General features: G+C 32.4%; 1 protein-coding gene across 4 annotated transcripts in view; it reads left to right on the top strand.

Annotated features, from left to right (window-relative positions):
- The first annotated feature begins 1,308 nt into the window (after positions 1 to 1,308).
- The window catches only part of LOC113518408 (PRL-1 phosphatase), a 29,249-nt gene continuing 7,958 nt past the window's right edge, over positions 1,309 to 22,599 (top strand). Inside the window, exon 1 of one of the 4 annotated variants that reach the window (XM_026903315.3) lies at positions 1,309 to 1,468. The gene's annotated coding sequence lies outside the window, so the exon portion shown is untranslated. Of the gene's footprint in view, positions 1,469 to 16,371; positions 16,772 to 22,325; positions 22,520 to 22,599 lie in introns of those variants that run through there. The other 3 variants (XM_026903316.3, XM_031913358.2, XM_026903317.3) reach the window with 3 other exon arrangements.

Raw genomic sequence — 22,599 nt, 5'->3', positions numbered from 1 at the left:
ATGGCTTAGCCAATCATTATGAACTTTGTCATAAACCTAAGCACGTTTTGCTAAGTCTATGGTATCCACATGCAATAAGGTATAAAGAAGGGCTTATGCTACATTATGTCCCGGTCATGCCGAAGTAGTCGCAGGTAAAAACTAATATTACATACTCATAAATCAAGAAGATTCATGAGTATGTAATATAATGACTTTATCAGATTATCAGTAATCATTATTAGAAAATTAAAGGTAGTTATATGTTTTCTCTCTTGATTGCACCCTGACTTCCTTTTGTATAAATAATACGAATATAGATATCTACAGCAATGTCATATTTTCTAATATATAGGTAAGTGTATTTTTTTATTACTTTATAATGCTTATTAAAGGCGGAGGTAAACGGACAAGTACAAAAACACGTATATAACGATGTAGTAGACAAAGCATAAGTTAAAAGCATGCGTAAGATATTCCTCTCTCATTCACCCCTATAGTAAAATGTATGTTACTTTATTTTACTGTCAGGTGTAATAATACTCGTACTCCATCGAATGAAACGCACGTCATTTCGCTATATTGATAAGCTGTATAAGCTGCATGCTCAAATTTTATAAAACACCGAATAACATCAGGTGGAGTGGGTGACAATCTTGTAAATAGGTTAAAAAAGACTATTCCCTCTTCTTGATTATGCTGATGTTTGTTATCTGGATGTCACAAAGGAACAATAAAAATACCTAAGTAATTTTGTTATATTAAGAAAAATTTTAATGCAAATTTCTATTTAATTTATGGCAATCAATTACCACCACTTCTCTTCTTTATACACGACCTCTTACTGTAATGTATAAATTTTATCATCTCTATCTTTCATCATCAGGGTTTTATAATAGAAGATATTGATTAATAACCCTCCCTGCGCTATTAGTACCAATAAGAGGTTATAAGTGAAGACGAAAGCGATTCAGTTATATCGTCATAACAAATTCACGAAACGAGAAAACAAATGAAATAAGAAAAATTCAAGAAACAAAGATAATATTTTCCTTACCCTAACTTGGTCCCTGCATTTGTATTAGTGTGAATGTGGATGTAGGTGGGTGAATTATGGCGTGCTTTTTTTTAACTTTTATACTTAGTTTGAAATGCTAAAAACTAAATTGATTGAAATTTGTAGTCAATTGAAATTAGTAGTCAAATAAAATTAATAGTCGTATGAAATTAGAATTCGGATTAAATTAGTAGTCAAATGAAATTAGTAGCGAATGTTTTAAAATCATTCGAATAATACGAATGAATTACTCATTCGAATAATTAGTAGTCCGATGAGTCAAGTCGCGCATCGCTACCAAGGTGGCAACACCATCCTCAGTTCTCTAATTGTACTGTGCAGAGCACACGTTTTTGGCGTGTGTGGTGAATTTCCTTGGCTGCTCACGGCTGCAACCGTTCAATTTCTATTTCAATGTGTATGGCTGTGGAGGTAAGTTATTATTTTTTACTAATTATTTCTTTTTATTGATTGTTCATCGCAGTAATATGTATGAAGGTCGTGTCCTGTTGGCTAGCACTTGATTGGTTTTGTAGGCGGACGTCAGCATTCATTCGTCATGAATACTCATGGAACATAAAAATGTAACTCTAGAATGTGCCCGTGTTTGTGTAGTTTGAATATTACAATTTTAAATAGTTAATCGTTATAGTTAAGGTACCTACTATCGGCGACATTTTTATTGCTAATGCTTACGGTTTGTACCCACCTACCTACCTACCAGAATTTATGAAATTTTCTACAAGCATCTAGAACTAGCCGTTATATATTAAAACCAATATTAATTAAGTTTTAATGTACAAAATTATTCAATGAACACCCATTAGATACTGTTTGGGTGCTATTATATATACTTTGGGGGAGGCGTTATATGAAATCGGGCATAGCGGCCTCATTGTTAGTAATATAGCGTGTGATGTCGAGAACCACGAGGTCTCTGATGAATTCGTCATAATGGGTCAACTGACCTAATTTTAACCTTGCCTTCACTTGTATTTCACCAGAAATAACCAATAGCACAGATGGCAATTCCATTCCATTTCCACCCATTAAAAAACTATATGGTTTTATACCTAGGTATTATTTTCTATCATTATTCCAATTATATATATATATATATATATATATATATATATATATATATATATATATATATAGTACTACATTTTACTTATGTAGGTAGCATTATGTTAATATAGCAAGGAAATTAATATCTATAATATCGATTTTACTATGTTCTAAAAATGCAGCTCGCTTTGTTTACAGTGTATACAATATTGTACCTTATTGCAATCAAGCATTAACTCACTTTTGAACTATTACGAATGAAATTGTCTTATATATATATATATATATATATATATATATATATATATATATATATATATATTTGTATATATATATATATATATATATATATATGGGAAAGGATATATATAATACTAAATAATATAGTGTACCTACATAATATATGTACGTACATACGTATAATAAAAAAATATTATTATTACCTTTGCATTATATAAAATAGAATCTTTATGAGTAGGTACGATAAACATAAAATATGTTCATAATCATAAAACATTTTCGTTGCCTAAACTACCCTCACGTTACTTGGCGTTGATGTTACAAAGTAGATACATTTCATTTCATTTTTGTACTGTCTATTTTGATGTAAAAAACTAACATGGGTGGGTGGCGATTGTCATTTATTTGTTTCACAGAATAACTAGTGTACTTTCTTTATTTTTCTGGTCTGATCTTAAGATTTAATATGTTCTAGTTGTTAAGCCATCACGTTGTGTGAGATCTATGTGTATACTTGAATCGTGCTGTATGTATCGAATCAGTTGTATAAAATAAATATTATATTATTATCTACCTGAATGCCAGTTTTTTTTTTATCTACCCTACATTGCTTTGCATTGTAGTTTAGTTTAACCAGCTTATGAATCAATTACTAAATGTTCCATTCTTCACATAAAAGTGATAAGAATTCAATTATTAGTACAGTGAAAACAAATTTATGTATATCACATTCCCTATTGTTTCTTTGTTTCAAACTCGCTGTAAATGCATTAAACATGCATCTATTGTTCTCATGTAATTCTCCTGTCTATAGTGTAAGTAGTCACATTATTCTTGAGAATGAATAAGCATAGATAATTCTTTTTTTAATTTAAAATATTAGCTTTTTTTTTAAATAACACTATAATTATTTACAACTAAAATTGTAATACAATTTGGTATAACTCCGGGTGCTTCTACATCTATGTATATAAATTCAATTATATTGTTATTTCCATTTAATCCTAGTTATAAAAAATAATTTTCACAATTTCAAAATTAAACAATTTAAATTCAATTTAATAGACCTTTTGGGACCTTAGTCTGAATTGTAACCTTGAGACGTTACAAGGGCAGAATATAGTATACCCGTCTATATGTTTATTCATTATCAAAATATTTATAACACTTTTGCATTACCTATCCTACTACCTATACACCATAATTACTTCCTTCTAATTTAATTTTTCACTCCAAAATTTATAAACGTTTAGTTCTGTTCATGCCATTGTCTTTGAAGTAATATCCATTGTGCTTTTTGATATAGGTTTTAGTTTATTTTTTCACAATATAAAGAATGTAATATAATGATCATTATAAATTTTAAATGGACAATACAAATTTTTATGAATATTGGAATGTTTGAAATAACCATATCCAGTATTCTTCTAATTCATTATAAATGCCTATGTAATTTCACAATATTTCATAATGTTAAAGTTTATTTGAATCACAAAGATTTTAATAACAAAGAAAGACACAGAGATAATATTATTTAAATAATTGGATATATATTATATATTTTAATGTTATATAATTTATTTTTTATTTTTATAAAGAACTACATTAATACCTTTTAGGTAATCAATGTTATTATGTACAATTATTGTGCAATTATTATGTAATTTAAAATCAATATTATTTTATAGTTAAATACTTAATACAATAATTCATATCTCATGCATACACATACATATTGACAACTAGTACTGACATTTTGTACATATACATAGAGATACTTAATTTAAATATGTATATAAATTAGTTGACTGAACATAGTCTAAACAAAGTATGTATCATCAGATCATGTTACATAAGCAAGATCTTTGAACATGTTGATTTTGCTTTAAGTGTAGAGTATGTGACAGGCTTATTTAAACCAAGCATAGGTCACTGTATATTCACTTTTGATGAAAGGTCCTTGGAATCTTTACCTGCTACAACAAAAAATACCCTTCCAGAATACCCCTCGTATTTTTTTGCTGGAGGGATACTCAGGTAGTTTTTATTTTTTGTTAAAGGATACCCAGGTAGAGTTTGGATCCATGAATTCTTTTGTAAATGTTTTGTCTACAATCCCAGCAAACATATGGATACTTTCATAGTTGTATGACTCTCTAGTGAATAGAATTATATCTTTTGTGTGATAAATGACAACCTAAAATGTCTTATTTGAAGGTTATATGAGTCTGCATTATCTTATTCATTGAGGTTTCCTTGTTATTTACTGCTAAATATATTTTTGGCATATATACCAACAATAGTTGATTGCGTTGAATATGAATTATTGGTAGATATATTACAGTCGTAAAATGCACTCTTCTAACTTTGCAATAAAAATTCTTTTGGACTAGCATTTAGATAAAATTAAAATGCCTATTGACGTTATATGCATAATAAAAGTAGATGAACTTTGTTTGACGTCATCGTGTGCGCAGTTTAATCAAACTGTTTACGGTCATACGTTTACAGCGGATAATGTTGTTTATGTTAGATATTTACCTACTTATAATATGGTACGTTCATGGTATGTTTCCTGTATCTTGCTGTGTTTATATTATACACTGTTACGTCATACTTGCATAATGCAATTTTATGGTTGCCTCGCGTAATTTGTTATGGGTTCGCTCGATTGACTTTTATGTTTATTTTCTACGCGTGTAAGTTATAAAATATCTATCGACTTGAATTCTATTTTTCAACCGACTTCAAAAAGGAGGGGTTGTATTTTTTTTTTGTTTGTTACCTCATAACTTGGAATATTCTTTTATTTCAAAGGATAACTTACAATTCTTGGTGCCATAGAAATTTTATCAAAAATTTTACGAAATTGATTCAGTCGTCTAATTTTTAAAACACGTCTGGTTTGAATCGGTTGAAGATCCGCAGTTGAAGTCTGTTTTTTTTTTTTTGTGGAACACAATCGTAATGTTGTGCCATATTAATTATGCGCATTGACGCAATAGCGCGTAGATTTATAGTATTCTTCGGGGGTCAAATAACTTGTGTGACCACTGACTAACATATTAGAAACGTAACATGTTAATTCATAGTTCCTTATTGCTATTAGCTACGAACCGTATAGTATATGTAGGTAGGTAGTAAGATGGTAATCACCGTAGCAAGTCCACCAAATATTCATGATTTCGTGTTAAGGTCGACCCGACATATTGGATTCTAATAAAATATCTAGCGTAGCGTCAAGATAATGCTTGACGCTCGGGATAGGCCATCGACCCGGCCTTGGGTGAGCGTGTGTTGACCCTGCGCAAGCGGTGCTCCGTTACCCCGAGCACGTACAATCTTGGTTCAGTCGATCCTGTTCTAACACCGCCATTTTGAAACCATTTATGTTTACGGCCGACACATGATGGCGTCATTCCAGTGTTGCTGTATAGGGTGGAATCTAACGGGCATACATATACTTTTTAAGGAAGTGATATTGAATACTTTATTCCCAAAAATACTTAAAAAATTGAGTTATATCATACTAACATCGCATCCAGCTATAACATACTGTACGTTTGTTTGTTCATCGTTCATCATCAATTTCATTCGTTTATCGACCGCTGTTTCTTTCGGACTAATGTTTATTGGCGTATAGTTATACAGTACCAGTTTTACCAGTTGGCAGAAAACATTTAAAGGCTGATTATGATATCGATATTACCCAGTATTTTATAAAAGCATAGATGTTATTAATAGTTATTATTATTTCAAATTTCCACCCTTGTTCCTTGAAAAAGGAATATCATTAGGTTTTCGGTTATTACCCTCCTTCACATTTTACAGAGCTCCAAAGCGACGAATAATATTGGCTCAGGTATTTTTTTTTGGGTGAAAACCCTACCTGCACTATTGATATACGCTGGCGGGGCACCAATAAAGGATGGTAGGTGAGGATGAAAGCAGGTCAGTTAACCCATTGCGACCATGATGGTTTCAGTATGATCCGCCTGTATTTCAACTTCTTTTGTTAACAAGTTTTGTTACCCTATTACTCCCTTTCTTCCCAGACTGGCTCAGCTACCTGTAGCATACCTGTTAAATTACAAAGGAAATTTATATCTATTATTATTTCTATTATTTTTGTTCTTGGATATAAACGTTTTAAGGTCCAGTGTTATTTTAAGACCTGTATATTTCGAGCGTAAATCCCCTCGTTGACTCAACCTTCTCGCAGGTAATTTAAATAATTATATGGAGAAATTTATCTTGGAAATCTTATACACAGGATTATTCACAGTTACGAATATTCGTATCATTTAGTCGTAGGTGTGTGTACTTAGATCCAAACTCGATTCTCAATGAATAATATTTGTATTACCGAGAACCAAGATAGAATGAATACAATTTTCACTGCTAACATATGAATAGGTTTTCTGTGTATCGAACATCACATAAAATACAGCAGAATGAATATTAAGGAATAGTTCAGCAGATTTATTTAGATATATTCTAAAATAATTATAGCATAGTACTTTTAATTAATTTAACTCGTAAAAGTTTGTTATATAGAACATCTACTACTGTACTGAGTACTATCACTTATCCTTAAATATATGCATGCTTAGTAATCTATTTAATCCAGACAAAAGTTTTTTTGTTATTTAATCAGAGTTTTTTAAAAAAGGAGAAAGATATAATTTTTTTTAGTTGTACTTACTTTTTGATTAGTCTCATCTTAATTTCATTAGTTTAAATCAGTTTTGTTTAGAATATTTGCCTTATAAAGAGCTACTTTATTTGAATGATCTTGTATCAAATAAAATTTTCCTTTAGATTTCATATTTGTGTAACGAAGTTCCGTATTTCTGTTGCGCGCCTCCCAAGATTACGGCCCAATGCTGTTAAATGGTGCAGGCTAACCGCCCCCAGGAGGGGAGGCGGCCGCTCGCTCGACGACATAAGTATAAAAACCTGCCGGCTATTCAACAAGGGCTAAGGTCGTTGCTCTATGGCTCCTGTAGTCGGGTTTTCGAACTTGTAGGGCGACGTACTCCGAATACGTCCCTTTGCCACTCCACAACTCCTTTAATACGCATTATTGACGAGCCGTAATCTGACCTTTTGCTCGACTTCTTTAATAATAAGGTTTGCGAATAATGCTGAGCATAGATTTATTACTATCACTACATCATTTGTAACTGTGTGCAAAACACGGTTATACGGCCTTATATTAATTGTTCACACACAGCTGCACTTTTGATTTTAAGTACAATGAGGTCGATCTGTATTTTTTGTATTGAAATGGGCACAACTTATAGACAGCTATGGTTACTGTCGCTTATAAAAATGAACTGGATAACACCATAATCATGCTCATGGCATATACTGTGTGTGATCATTTTACTGAACTTGGTGTTATATTACATGTGCATGGACTGAATAACGATCGAAGACTGATAACTAATGTGGAAGATCATAGAATTTCTACTAATTACAATAGTAGTTAATACTTAAAAGTTGCTAGTCACGTGCATACTAATGGTAGCGGAATTAAACAAAATCTAAGCGACTAACCCATAACTATGAGTGATCCGTAACGAAGCAGAGAGTATGCATTAGCGCTGACAGAAATAGAAAAGTAGAAATAATAGAAAATCAATTTATTTTCCTAAAAAATGGATAATTAAATAAAATCCAGATACAAGTCCGTATTGAAAATGTCATCTCTACGGCAATTACTACAGAATTCTGGTATATAACCGGTGTAGAAACTATAGTAACATATCAGACATCCAACGTAGGTATATTTAGTACAGGTAAAGCGGTCAGAACAACGGCTGCGGTGCGGGGTGAGCGCGCAAATCCAGGTCACTGAGCCATGCTAGGTCACTGATGGATACTGCCTAAAGCCTTCATGAATCACGTTACCTATATTAAAATAGAAATAGGTACCTCCTACCTATAATAAAACTTTCATGGATTCCTTTGGTTGTCTTTAGTCTGTTACTGAAGATAAAAGATTTTCTTTGCGTGGCTTGAATAAAATTGTATTTCTGTCTAGCTATATGTATAATGGTAGCAGATTTAGACAATATAATTGTAATCAAATAGCCAGTGATATGGACTTTCTATTCAGTAACACCTAATTCAATAAATATTTACTAATATAGATTCAGTGACACTGAATTTTTGTTAGTGATGTCACAGTTAAGGTTGTTTCAATATAGCTATATTTAAATATTGGTTAAGTGACGTCATGCGCAGTACGTCACAGTTGTGACGTCAGTCGATACCTCAACACTCGATTCAAATCTCTAACATCTCTCTTCTACGCAATTCATGTTCCATTTGTTTTGATCATCTCAAAGAGTCATTAATTATGGATTTCACGTAGGGCTACCATCACTTAAATTGGTTACACCGAGCAAAACCTCCGAAAATCCCGGAGATGTGGGTGAGGAGAAGCCATTATTTTTTTCCAATCAAATAGTTTTTAACTAAGATTGAATTTATTGCTATATCTGGATAGATGAATTTAAATCTGGATTCCCTTGACAACAAAAAATAACCGGCTTTTACTTGAGCACTTTTTAAAATCCCTTCCGAATGGGCCCCAGGCGCTTTTCAAGAAATTCCAAGAAACGGTCCCAACGCCCTCATTCCACGTAGTCTGTACCTGTGGTTTTCCCTCATTATGTATTAAGTGCAATGAAATTAGTGGATAAGTAATGAGGTTCGCCTGTATTTCAATGTGCGTATATTGGTATCTATGTGACGCGCTATCTTCATCAATAATTTGATGATCTAAGTCAATTATTTTTGCAATTAACAGGTCTTTTGACATATTTTGTCATAATTATTTAAATAATTGTTTTGTAACAGAGCATAATTTTGCTTTTTTATTATTATTGGAAATTCAAACAAGTTTAACTTCTTGTTTAAAGTAAAATCCACAGGTAGACATTTGTTAATAATACTATTTATATTCTACTATATTTTATTTCTGAGAAATAAGGGACCTTTCATGAGTCGAAGATTGCATTGGCTTAGCTATTCGTATATTTCAAATTGCGAGAACAACCCACACATTATTGGCTTAGTAACACAAATCTCTCCACCTATTTTCTGTAGTCTCAAGATTTATCTTTTAATGCTTATCTTTGAATAAATATTAGTTAATGTTGTGTTCTATAATATTATTTATATTGTTACTATTGTCACATAATTATCGAATTTTCTAATGTCTACATTAGTTACTGTAACAATATGTACTTCTTTCAGGCTAAAGGTTAATATAATGTGGTTATTTGTAGTTCTAGCTGTTGTGGATTATTTCTCCCGACAGAGATTATGGTTTTTTAAATCTGTATTGATATAAAGAAAGTGTTAGGAAGGTGGATAAAACACAGTTGATGTTTTGAAATATACTCGTAGACTGTGCTGAACTGCCTTTATTTTTGGAAATGATCTGAATATATATTACAAAGATATCTTAATTAGTATTTACAATTACTATATTGGTTAAATACACGGATACATCTATGGAAAGGATATCAGAGAGACAAATATAAATAATGAGTACTTAGTAATGGAAACTTGGATGAGATAGACAAATACAAATGGGAATATTAAACAATATAACGTTTCCGATGGAAACATGAGTGTCTTAGGTCACGTACACTTATTAATCTGTGGCGTAAATGTAACGCAAGGTTACCTTAATAAAAAATATATTTAGATGATTTTATCACGAGACTCTGACATATTAATCGAATATTAATAGTAATTTCAAATAAGTTAAACTTTCAAAGTGCCCTTGAAATTTGTAGTTTGCAATTTTGTATAGTGTAATGAATGGTTTTATTGGTATGATAGGAGAATAGTAGACTGAGGGGGTTGTACAGGCGCGGGCGGAGTCGATGACCGAGTATTGATCCTGACGAAGTGGGTCGTGACCCGTTTCTAGTTGCAATATACTCACAGAACTGCATTTGCTGTTTGAAAACTGAACTGAACAGATAAGCCAGGACATAAAACGCAGGAAAACCACAGCCCCTGAACCAGCTCACCAAAACGGTGTACTTTTTTCTTATTTGCACTCCAGTATCTAATCTCATATTTAATTTAAGGAACCTCGTTCTAAATTCACAATTTTTATCATTTTAACGTGGTTGACAGGTTTATTTACTTGGGGATTATAGAAACTCCGCCGTCGTAACGATTTTATTGAAATTCTTCGAAAATAATAAATTGTATAGGTATATTGCTTATATTTTTTAAGTTGTAATTTGTTTTTCTCGACAGTTCCTGGATGTTATTAAATAGGACAGAGGATAGTTATCGCTTCTGCTCTTGCGTGACCTTAAAATAACATAATGCTCGATTTAGCAGAACCATTAGTCACGTCAATTCTGTGGTTCACCGTACCGGTACGGTTAATATTAGAGAATATTAAAATTTATTCGAAAAGCTTTCATTAATTGTGCAATAAAAGCTACAGTATGATTTTGGAATGTTGATAAGTAGAGGAATTTTATTGCTTTCGCCATTACGTCTTCGCTTTCTATCAAACATCGAAGTATAGGGAAACTCTGAATTATTCTCTGTAAGATAATAAGGTCAGATATCTTCGAAGCGTATTTTACGCGCTGCTTCATTACAATAAATAAGATTCTTGGATCCTATGTTAATAGAACAAGCGTAGCAATTGATCCACCGCGTGGGTTGGTAGATATTGTGTGAAAGTTGATTTGAGTCCAGCACTCCCCTCCATAGAAGGCGTAAACAGCACGTTCACTTTTCACTACCTATATAAAGTATCTAAATGCCACACTTTCTAGGTTTCAATGCCGTGCTGGAAACTGCTAGTACATACAGTTTATTATTATAAGACAATAGAAAATAAATATTTTAATGTAAACCATTAAATTTATGATTATCAACAAAATGAGACTATTGTATGGGCTAAATGCTGTAACGCAATCGAGGTCTATTAGATAAAATAAATTATCATCGTCTCGCCCTATTAAACATGTTTGTTGCTATGCATTTGTGTAACAACATATGTGTGGTTTTATTTGAAAACTTACTATTTTAAGCGCCAACAAATTAGGACAAGAGCAGTCCCATTTAATTATGCAGTGTGGAAAAAATTACATCTCTTAAAGTAGAATAATAAAAAAGGATGGAATTTAATAAAAAAAAGTTAAATCAATTTAGATGGAATTAAAAAAAAAACTCTTTATATTTAACTAATTTCTTAATCATAATTAACCAATTCTGAATAGACGTTAAAACAGATTATTATCAAACTATTCAATTACTTGGAAGGAATAAATATAATATTTATCTAACGATGTCTATTTGTTACTGACGCAATGCCTGGTTACGAACTTCTCGAGAAATTGTGTAAATTTTTGTCGCCAATTAGCTATTAGTATGAAGATAATTAGATACAACAGGACTGTAGTGGAGGAATAATACGAATTGTGCCACAATCCTTCGTCTTTCGACTCCAAGTGAAGCAAAAGCTTTATCTCTCTGCGTTTGTTTTATCACAATATTGTTATATACAATAAAATAAAAATACTTGTCATAAACTATTCTGAGAAATTGTTGACTTAGTGCCCGTAGTAAGATGGTTTCTTCAGCGATAAGAACGTACGCGCAATGCCCTTGGAATTACAGACATTTCGTAGGCAACAGTAACCTTTCACCATTAAGGGAAAATTTACCTCGATGGAATAAAAAAAATAATGTTGATGAACGATAAATTGTTAGTCGATAAAATTCTGAGTGTTGGTTTTGAGTGTACCTAAGTTAGATTCTATAATCACAGTTCATAGAGAGCAAACTAACAATAGCCTGATATTGGTACAGAACGCAATGCACGTTGTTTTTAATGACCACGTGTTTGCTTCACGTGGAGTAGTCGATAAGCTACTGCACGTTTGTCCTGTCGACGTAATGGTTAACTTGAAACATATTGCATGTTTAAATGCTCTTTTAAAGATATTCCCTAGTAGTTTTTCAATTTTGTATCAATTTTCTTTGTCATTCATCGCTCTATCGTCAATAGAAAATTTCTTATCGAATTCTTAATCCAAAAATTACGCATCTCTATTTACAGTACCAAATATCGTATAACAGCCTGATATTCTTGCTATTGACGGTAGTTTAAAAGATAAAAATCTGATACTATCTAATCTACATAACTGCCAAAATTCGTTCTTTATGATCGAAAAAGTCACGTTTTTCTTGCATTTTCCTCTTGTTCACTCTACGCACATTATAAATTTCCACAAATCACGTAATCAATTCATTAAAATTTTATATGAATATATCAACATGAAATCAATGATATCGTGTGACTATAGAAACAACTTTCTCAAGGGAAATAAGTTCCATCACCAGTTCCTCGTAAGTAATTTCGCATCGATAAAGTCCCGCAATTTTCCCTGGCTGACATTTAGACATCTTGAATAGATTCGAACGTTTGTTGTTATTTGAAAAGGCTTTTCCTCGAATTTACAACATAACAATTTTTGGTATTCACATCAAATAAAAAAATACAAAACGCCTAACACTTGGGATTGTCTTTATAGTTCAATCAAGTATTTTTATTTATCCTGATGGTAAACCAACTCGTGTTTGTAGAATAAAAGCGAGTACAGATGTACCCACTTGGTATTATTTGTAGAACAACAAGCTTTACCCTCGTAAATCCTAATGACCTAGAAAATTCCAACCTCATGTGGGTGTTTCTAAATTTATCCAAACTAGACGTAGTAAGTTGAATTTGGCGTGTAATGGCAATCTTCGAGCGGAAAAAGCTGCCATCGTGTGATGGGGGTTGTTGTGGGCAGTAAAGATACGCGTGTCCATCACATTTGATATACTTACCAAAGTACATACTTATAAACAAAATGCCTCGTGTATAAAACGTAATATTGTTCTTAATATATTTATATTGAGTGAAATTGACTTTAAAAAAAAAACAGACTTCAGTTGTGGCAAAACCAGTTTTTGGTTAGTTGATTAGGGTTATTTTGTTTAATTCCTATTGTATAATTATTTTATAATTTTGTATTTTAAACTTGTAATCAACTAATCAGTGATATGGACTTCCGCAAAATTACAGCTGTTTCAGTAAAATAAAATAATTTTCATTTAAGAACTAAATTATTGAACCTATTTTTATAAAATTTCAATAGGATAAATCTGTAAGTCAATTGTGACCAAATCAGCTAAATTAATTAAAAACTAATTTATTAAATCGATTTTGATAAGTCCATTGAAAATGACAAAATTTTGAGTGTCACATACGATATTAACAGTTGGGTAGTACCCACTACTTGGGTAGTACAGAGTCTGTATTAGTATGGGAAGCTTAATAGGGAAAGTTACGAGTATTATTACCGTTTCAAAATGTCTCCTTTCAGTTTGGAACATAAAGTTTTGTCTCATTCATGCATCAACTATAAATCTTGAAAGGAACGCATTTTAGACATCAGAGTAATAAAATTTGCCCTCTAACATACATATCTACTTTCTTTTATATAACAGTCGTCTGTCGTTAACATTTTGCGTCCGCGTGGGAGTCTCTGCGCTCAGATTCTTTCTCGTTTACGGCTATTATTAGAATGTGACCGAAGGGGCGTCGGGTTTTAATCGAATATTCTCGGTCACCACACGTACTTTCTTTAATTTGGAATACCAAATGCTACAGAAAATACTGTCTTCCAATAATCTGGTTGCTGTTAACCTTTTTGTTTAATCACCTCAATCTTTCAAATTACCGTGTAGACATGGACGTTAGCAGAATTATCGTTGACGAAAGAAAAGTTGCTGGTGCGTGAACCGGTATAATGCTTTTGAGTTTGTTAGATGCAATGTTTATTAACCCATTAGAAGTCAAATAAAAAGTACTGTTTCTTTTTTTAAATTTTCTTTATTATTCATACTAAAATAAGAGCATCAAAACACAAAATACGAAAAAAAATTCAAATATAGTAATTTTCGCGAAATTATGGGGGTGTACTCAATTGAGTACACTGACCACCTCTATGTATGAAATATTTCCAAACACGCTTTTTCGACACAAAGTGTTTTTAGGCACTTTTTACACTGCCAACGCACTCTTGAATGACAAAGAACACACCGCAGCTGTTTTTAATTTTAGTAGGATAGTGTCCAACTTCATCTTGGGAAAGACCACAGACTATTGATGCAGCCTGACGCGATCTCTTTGATCACCTTGGCGTAAATAATATCGTGCGATGTGACGACGAAACATGAGTTGATCATCGTTACTCATCACATGTAATCGCCAGGCATTAGCATTAGCTACGTCTAACATGTAAGTGAACAACACCCACCACCACTTTTTAGACACAGCAATTCTATATAATAAAACAGACTGGTCCAGCTCATCCACACCTCCCATATTTTTGTTCTACGTTTGGAATAAACGTGCCATGTCCATCTTTTCCTTCTTTATTCGACACCATCACTTGACTGTTTCTAGCGATTCAATGGTATCCTAGTTACTATGATACATACACTGTTATCTTTCCACCTTACTAATAAAAGTTCACCTGTTTTGTCAAACCTGTAGTCATAAGTGGCACGTTCTTTCTTTTTCATATCCTTTGTGCTAAGCCTAAGAACTTTTTCTAAATCAGAGGAATCCAGTCGAAATTCATGTCTATTATGTTGATGAGTGTATAATTGGCTGTGTTTTCTATAATCATATCAATTATATCATTATCAATATTTTTTTCCAATATTTGTACAGAATTGAGGCCTTTCAGCTGTTCATAAATAGTACTCTTCCTGTCATGGACTTCAATAATAATATAATAGTTTCTTGGCCGGCAAAGAGTATGTAGGGGAACACTTTCGCTAGATCGGGTTCGAATTCGAAGTGCCAATCCACTTCAAATTCGAGCCCGATCCGAGTAGAATCTAATCGTATTCTTTTTGACACCAGCGGTTTTTCATCACTATTGTCGTACGAGCTGTCTTACGTATTCCTATCCTTTCGGTATGTGAATATCTCCATAGTACCAAGTACGTCTTGCGGTATGGGACATGTCGCCATATCCTCATCAGTGCCTTTCTCCTCATCTGTCATCAGGTGGGATGATCGCCAAGTCATATTCACCCTTATCGTTTTCTTCTAAAACAGCTTCAATCGCTGCTTCAAGCCTCTTGTAGCTCGTTCGAGTTATAAAATGCTTTTTTTTATTGTTAGGAACCTGAAAAAAAATGGTTATTTTACTTACTTATGTTGTCACTGTACTCAACCGAGTACACCAACATTTACATGGCTCTTGTTTTATTTTAGTTACAAGTAATGATTGCATTATTGTTTATAAGTAATCCTGATACGTATTTTATACTAATGAAATGAAAAAAATCTACTTATAAACGGTAATTATTAGAAAATAATTAAAATAATGAACTTACCTCCACAGTGTCTCGATGATACAACTTCAACTTACACTTTTTATCATAAAAAATCACACTACCCTCGTAATATTCGTCAATACACTTGAACAGTTGATTGATATAGTAAAATAATAAGGTAGGCTACGATAACTTTACGCGATCTGTAACTGGCACTTAAATATATGCCTGTACTCAATCGAGTACAGTGACTTCTAATGGGTTAAAGAGTACTTAAGTAGTAGAGTAGCAGATTAGATTTTTTTTTAAATATATTTGGTAACATCTAAACCCAAATTAGCATTTCTTTTATCTTTTAAATAATCATTCCGATACCCTTTATTGTTGTCCGTTTTATTATCATTCAGATATTTTTATCCGTAAAGTTTGATAGGTAATGTAGATGTTACCAGGTAGATACGAACTCTCTAAAAGTTGGATAAAAAATGGCCTTGGTAGTTTCGTATTGTGTCGATAGTAGTTGCGGAAAGTTTGAATTGGTGCGAATACCACAGGCGATACGGTACAAATAATATGGTCGGTGTTGAGTGTGCGGGCGATATACGGCGTATGTCTGGCGGGTGACGCCAACGCCCCCGCCGGCGGCGCGGCGTGACGTCGCTAGTAGCCAGCGCGGGTGCTGGTGCGGGCGCGAGCTAGACGCAAGGCATCACGCCAGTCTCTGCACGACCGCGGCACGGACAGTGTCGACCCGTTGAGATGTGAACGTATAACCTTCAACTCTGTCTACGACGACAGCTTCAGTTGCGTGTGCACGATAGTTTCTGTTACTTTCTACACACCTACCGGTTTATTAACTTTGTTTTGTGTTTCTACAATTATTGTCGCGTACGCTACACCGGATACATGTAAGTTGCTTTTCGAATATCGTGAGCCCGTGACGAGATCAGAACTCCTTTAGTGTAGATCTGTTGTGTATATCCGACGTTTGACCTTCGTTATTTGGATATGGTCAATATAGGTGTCCAGGTAATTTGTTGTTGGCTATGTAATCTTTACAGTTTTACTGTTATATTTTTAAGTTCATATGTTTATATGTTGTGTTTCTGTAAGTTTTTCACTTCGCGAACAATATTCAACAGGTGTCCTTTTCAGTCGTGCGTTCCATGTTTGACTTAGTATTATCATTTACACTTGTGTAAGTTAGTGCCTCCTATATTAAACTTTGACGTAACCGGATGACGTAAAAGGAAAATGTATAACTTTCATTAAAGTAGACCAAGAGACAAGAGTAAATATTATGTGACTCCAGACTACCCATCAAACGATTTGTTTTGGCGAATGTGTAGGTGGCACATTTAGTTTAATTAATTCGTTTGCCCTTAATTATTGTGGCAATTACTAGGCAATTTACTTGTAGACTTATGGGAGTGGCCCTGGCGCTTTGTTGGCATGGGCACAAAGCTTTCACATATCATACAAATATTATTTTAATAACATCATGCACACTTATTGTTTGCAGATTTATTTATATTTTAACTACAGCTGAGAAATCAACACAGGCTGTTTTAATGGCATTGTTTATAATACAGGAATTACCAAATTTGGTATTACCATGTTTAATAGAAATGTTGCTGTTACTGTCATCACTACTACTACCTCCATTACTACTATTGATTACATTTAGCAAATAGTAAACATATTAAGTTTGATATCCCTGTTTAATGGATGTGGATAGATTTCTGTTCAAGAAACAAATGATAAATCTTTTATATTAGTAATGTGTATTCACGGTCATATATATAATTGCTTCCTAAAAATCGTATTTGTTTCTATTCTTGATGCCATTCTTTGTTTGTATGTACAGGCATAGATTTTATTTGGTAATGTTTACACGTTAATTATTTTAATGTTTTTTGCCTTGAATATGAAAAAAGGTGTTGGTACTTTGATTATATTGTTTGTTATTCCAGTGTGTGTTTTTTTTAATTTGTTAATGTTTTAGTTTTGATAATCAAGTCAAATTTATTATAATTTATACAATAATTCATCATCAATTATAGAGCTATCTTTCCTTATACCTGTTAAGAGTACAAGAATTCTTGGCCACACAAAAGTCTCACTATTGTAATGGTCGGTCTAACCGGTTGTAGTAGTGACAATGAGTAGGTTTAAATGTATCGGTTATCCATACAATTCAATATTGCACCACTGCTACTTAATGACAGTTAGTGTGGTGGTACAAAATCAAATCGACGAATCGATGTAATTACGTTCTGTAAAAACTAAGAAACAACGAATTAGGTCATGAGGAAATTAGTTTGGAACCAAGACGGGAGTAAACCCTCGTGATTGCGAAAATAATTATCAAAATCGTTTGAAAATCTCACACACAACATTGCATGTGAATTGGGAATCTCTTGCTTTTAGAAGACTCTTTAGAAAAAGCTCATAAGAAAAAGTTGATAGATTGTAATAATCATATCTGTGTGTGCATATTCTATTATCCAATCCAATTTTTATTATGATGTCGTGTTAAGTCTATAAAGATGTTACCACTTGATAATTGCTAAGGATCATGAAAATTTATTTAGCACTATTTAAATCAAACCAACTAATATAGCTTTTTGTAATACACATGTCCGTGTAATATAAACGTGAAATGTTAAAGATACACAATTATGCAATACTTCGTGACATTTTAATATAAATATAATTAGTTGCGAGTTTTGCAGTTTAGCTTTCAGTTTGTATTTACCTGTAGTAGCTATAACATCGTCTAATGCTAAACGTACGTGACTTTACAAGTCAACATGTTCATATTACCGTCACTCGGCGATAATCCCTAGATAAAGTGGAGTGGATAGAATTGCATTATGTTTCGCTAATATATGATTACAATGATGTCCTTGATTGAAATTGCTATATATGCTATGTAGTATTACTAATCGTGAAGCTAAAATAATTAGCTCATAGCTGAAAAAAAAAACAAAACTACAATTTTTGGAAACGGATTCAACAAGGAGATAAACATAAATTTAAAAAACTCAAAATTGTTATCATGCAATAATAATCTATAAATAAAAAAATGCCGTGTAATTAAAGTGTATTAGAAATAATAATAATTCTTTTTTATATAATATATTTTAAGGTAAGCATGATTCATTTGATAAATTTCAAGTTATAAATCTTATCAGACGTTCGCAATTCTGACAGACAGGAATTTAGAAGCAGCCCTAGCACTTGACGATTGTTCAAAGATTAGAATTTAATATTATTGTGTATATCCAAATAACCAATAAAATGGTTATTTGGATATACATTTTTAATATTCTTCAAATGTAAAACTGGAATTAATATTTATATATCATACTATTATTATAAAAAATATAGCTCCTTAACCAATCACTAGGAATGGTATACTCGTTCTATATGAAATGGTGAAAGATGTAGATTACTTTTTATCCCGGTCAGTAAACATATCCCGATCAAACAACGAAGTACCACTCGACCTCAGTGGCTATTTGAGTACAAATAATAACAATTGTGGGTATAGAATCATTATTGTTTTACCTACTATTTGAATCTTTATTTGAATTGTTCTTTTTACAAATGTGGACTCCCTGCCTATCTTATCTTACCGGACTTCAGATGTTCTGTCTTTCATGGTGATTTTCGACGTCAGTGCTGAAGGCAAACACTTTTACACTAAGGAGAATATTGACCTGGCCATTAACACTTTTAAAAGTTTTTTAAATTCAATGAAGATTATTTGTTCGATTATTTGAATTTGTAGACTATTTGAAATTGTAAAGGCTTTGTATGTTTCTTAAAAGTAAATTATCCAATGTTTCATTGTGTGAACAACTGAAGAATGCAAATTTCCTACCATTACGGGCGATAAAATAGCAGGCTGGAAGTGTCTACGTTTATATGTACTTGTATATGCATTAGCATTAGTGCTACTATTATTGTGGCTTGACGACCTCGTCTGTAGTCATCCACCATGCATGACAGAAAACTACTTATATCACGGTATGTGCCGCATATATTCATTAGCATTCAATACAATTCATATATATAACGCGTCCATAAATGTTTTGAATTGTAATTGACTTTTAATCGTGTCTATGTTATTTTGTGTTCTAAATAACCAGCTGTTTTAAACTTATGATGTATGCGTATTAGTCAGAATATTATTAACTGTATTTGTTTGCCACGTGTCGAGTATGTGATGTACAATTTGAAGCACAAATTGTCTATTGAATTCCAACTAGGCTATAATGTATACCGCTGCCAAAGCTATTGTTAGAGCGATAACATCCGCATATCCCCGTGCCCTTGCGCTGCCATTGTAGTGCTCTCTGGAATATACTTTACTACAAAGACCATTTTTATATTCCAACATTACGTTAATTGATATTCAATGTCGAGACATTCCCCTGGGTCCAGACATTATAAATGTTAGTTTAAAATATCTGCATTGTTGCACACGTGTGTGAGGGTAGTCTAGAGTTTATCGACCGTCGCGTCTAGTCTGGATTCGGGTAAACTATCTTTTGCTAACAATACGAGACATCGTTTTTCCAAGACTGCTCGAGACGGCCAATTTATCATTTACCTTTTTATTTCTTCCTTGTTCATGTTTAAGTTTGCAAAATGCATTTTTCTTTTTATTTATTTGTTAGTGGGTATCCACATAATTGTCATTTTTTATTTCCAAATATTTTGTTATTCTATTTTTAGATTAATTATTATTACCATTTGTTATTACAAACTTAATCCAGTATTTTTTTTTTGTTTGATTTTAAGTGGTACTCTCTCCAACAAATTGGTGTCAATGAAAATCATTAAATAAATACTTTCTTTCAATTTCTTTCTTGCACAGGATATTTTCGATTAATATTAAATTGATATTTGTAAACTTACAAATAATATTAAAGAAGAAATGAACTATTTTAGAGTTAAGCTCGCCTTTATACATTTACTTACATACCTCTGTCATATTTTTATGTGCTATCAGGTGTATACAATAAAGTATAAATAATAATGTTACAAATCATTATCGTATGTATAAAACAACATCATCTATCTAAGTGCATAACTATCTATTTTTAAGTGCGTTTTGTTTACTGCTTGAAATCTTTTGTATTCACTTCAATTGATATGTCAATATTTGTAGTGATTGATAATTTGAACAATAGTGATTGTTCTAAGAAACTAAGGAGCAAAATTATTTTCTTTATTATGAGTAATTATTTATTAACCAATATCGAGTGTTTTGTAATTATCAAAACTTTGACTAATTGTCCTAAGAGGTTGAACGAAACGCCTGGCAATAATAAAAAACCATTTGATCAATTATGATTATGTCGTATTGGATGCACTCGTTGTTTTTGGCAGCAATACTAAATTGTCCATTTAATGGCTATGTACCTACTGATTGCTAAATATTACGTACTAATAGTGATGTATATAGAGAATAATTGAATTTTTATTAAGTTTAAATGTCTAATTATAACATTAATTTAACAAGTATATTAAATTGGGAGGACACGACGCAAAGACATAAAGGCATTCTGCAAAGTAAGTTCCACCGGTTAGACTGAATCTGCTTTATGCACATCCTACAACTGTGGTCTTCTTGACCTTGCCCAACACATTAAGATTTATGTTTGTTTACAAACTATTAACACAAGTTTGTTGACTTTAAAATAGACGTTACAGTCCATTTAGCATATTACGTATTGGCATCGTATTTGTACTTGTACTTTTATTACATGAATATAATACTTGCCTATTATTTCTGAATCTATTTCTGAGAAGCAGTCATATGTATTTTTGTCTCTGCAGTTCAGTCTAGCATAAATTGAAGAATAAATTGAATAGCCAATTATGTCGCACTCGTCGCCATTACTTAATTGTTGCGAATACAGTTTTTGCAATGATATTAAACTCACATCGCACAATCGTGTGGTATTTATTTTCGTTCAAGGAAAATATAAATGACCGAGTCTATATTTCCCTAATTTCAATGATCCATTTTCCTTTTGGCCACATCCCAAATGCTACATCTTTGGATCAAAATTTGATAATATAAATGTATGTATTGAAGTAAACGTTTTAATAGAATTTGAGCAAATTTTCACAAGAAAGAACAACATTGAAATTTGAAACGAAACCATTATCGAAGCGAATGGATAATTTTTTTTACTAAAGTTAACTCGATACAGCTATGACCACAAATGAGTAATGTGTAATGCAGTAAAAAGCATAATGTGTAAACTATAAATGATGTAATGCAGTTAGTTACGTACCATTCCTTATGGATAGCAGTCTATAAGGAGAGTTGACAATTAATAGCTGGAATGTTGATGAAAGTGTATAAAGATTATTTGCGGACAGAAAAGGGACAAGTGATCTAGCGGTTTCAAATGTAAACATGTCGTCGTATTCATCCCACGCTACCATTTTTCTTGCCAAAATCTGTTGCGTCGTCTTGAACTAGCGACAATGAGTCGCATTCATGATGTTTTCGTCATAAGTCGTGTCCGTGTATAAATATTATTTTTCGTATCTTTAAATCAACATCAACAAACCCCCTCTCAATCGCTTAGTAAATTTATTAAATACAATCATGCTCGTGTTCTGGAAACCGAATGATCTTTTCACATTTCTGGTCATAACGTTATATACTGTTGTTCCACAATTGCTGCATAAGTGTTCAGATCCTCAATTGTTTAGGAATGTGTTAATTAGTGCGTAAAATACAGACATGTAAGTGATTTGTAACTGAACTATTTATATTTTAAGAAATACGACGTCAATACATGTAAAGGCTATTTTTTTATACCACT

The sequence above is a fragment of the Galleria mellonella genome, unplaced genomic scaffold (genome assembly GCF_026898425.1).
Source record: "Galleria mellonella isolate WM207_F2 unplaced genomic scaffold, CSIRO_AGI_GalMel_v1 utg800, whole genome shotgun sequence".
NCBI classification, from domain to species: Eukaryota; Metazoa; Arthropoda; class Insecta; order Lepidoptera; family Pyralidae; genus Galleria; species Galleria mellonella.
Note: the sequence above shows the minus strand (reverse complement) of the source record. Positions and strands in the feature narration are given on the sequence as shown.